Source organism: Phaseolus vulgaris, chromosome 5 (assembly GCF_000499845.2).
Source record: "Phaseolus vulgaris cultivar G19833 chromosome 5, P. vulgaris v2.0, whole genome shotgun sequence".
Lineage (NCBI taxonomy): Eukaryota > Viridiplantae > Streptophyta > Magnoliopsida > Fabales > Fabaceae > Phaseolus > Phaseolus vulgaris.
Window position 1 is genome coordinate 25010332 of NC_023755.2, and position 1394 is coordinate 25011725.

General features: G+C 36.5%; 1 long non-coding RNA gene across 1 annotated transcript; it reads left to right on the forward strand.

The window, feature by feature from the left end:
* Positions 1-415: 415 nt before the first annotated feature.
* On the forward strand, positions 416-854 carry LOC137834461 (uncharacterized). The gene is made up of 3 exons (XR_011084888.1): positions 416-471; positions 546-641; positions 719-854. It is a non-coding gene; the product is annotated as an uncharacterized lncRNA (long non-coding RNA).
* Positions 855-1394: the final 540 nt, after the last annotated feature.

A 1394-nucleotide genomic window follows, 5' to 3' on the forward strand; every position in this document is an offset into this window, starting at 1 on the left:
GCAGAGAATGTTGGAAAAAGGGTTCGAACTTTCTGCAAATTTACCAGAGCTCTCTAGTTGCTTGCTCGTGCTTCATTAGTTACGAACAAGGGACTGGGGAATATTTTTTCCTGAAAGAGAGAACACAGATACACAGTACACAGTTATTTCTTACCACCTTCAGAGTGCCATACGCGGTGCTCAGAGACGGAGGTGAATAGTTTTGGTGTTTCTTGCTGGCTGACTTGAGCGTCGGAGTGCAAACGGCCGCTAGGGCGCCTCTTTGTCCTCTTTTTTGCAGGAATCCACAGGCAATCAGTGGGAAGGAGTCCCTAGCTGATAGTTGAGGTCGCGCACGAAGACGTCCGGTCAACCGGACGGAACATTAACCATCTACTAACGAGGTTTTTTGTATGAACCAGTTCATGGTGTGGATATAACATCCTAAAAGGTCGATCCAGTTCAAATAATTTGAACTACATAAGAGTAAAGGTTTGTAATTTTTTTCTTTCTCTATTATCATTGTTTATCAATATACTAACATATTACTTTTTATTGAATTATAGTGTAATAAACAACCAGGAAGCTATGAGTGTGGCTATTACATTATGCAATGGATGATTACCATTATAAGACTAGGTGTTAAAACTGGTTGGAAAGAGGTATATGTTAAATCATTTTTATAATTCTTGAACATATATATATCTAGAAACTAATTTATGTCAACTTTGCGATGCAGTTATTCACAGAAGAAACACCAATGAGTGAGGAAGGCATTTCATATGTTAGAGATTCTTGGTCCACATATTTCATTAATTTTTATAACTCTAGCATAGGTAAACAATAGTGGTTTTATTATATGTAATTTGATCACTTGTAAATGTACATTTTGATGATTTCAATTGATTACTACATTTCTGTATTTGTCTAGCTGGGTTTGATCATTATGCAGGTTATTTAAATATATGGTTTCTGCACAAAACAGAGTGTACTTTAAATAAAAAGCACTATTTACAAATGCGGTCATTTACCAAGACCGCATTTGTAAATAGTGAATTCGCATTTACAAATGCGGTCTTGGTAAATGACCGCATTTGTAAATAGTGATTTATGAATGCGGTTTTTACCAAGACCGCATTCATAAATCTCAAACCCCAAACCCACTCCCTAATTCAGAATAATATACAAATGCGGTTATTTTAGATAACCGCATTTGTAAATGTGATTTATGAATGCGGTCATAGGACCGCATTTGTAAATTCCAGATTTACGAATGCGTGCTGATCAAATGCGGTTCTATGACCGCATTTGTAAATTTAAAATAGCCGCATTTGTTTTACATATCTGCACTAGTGGCTTATTCTCCAACTCGTATGGATGAGCCTTCCTCATAACTAGGTCGTCAATCTGAAACT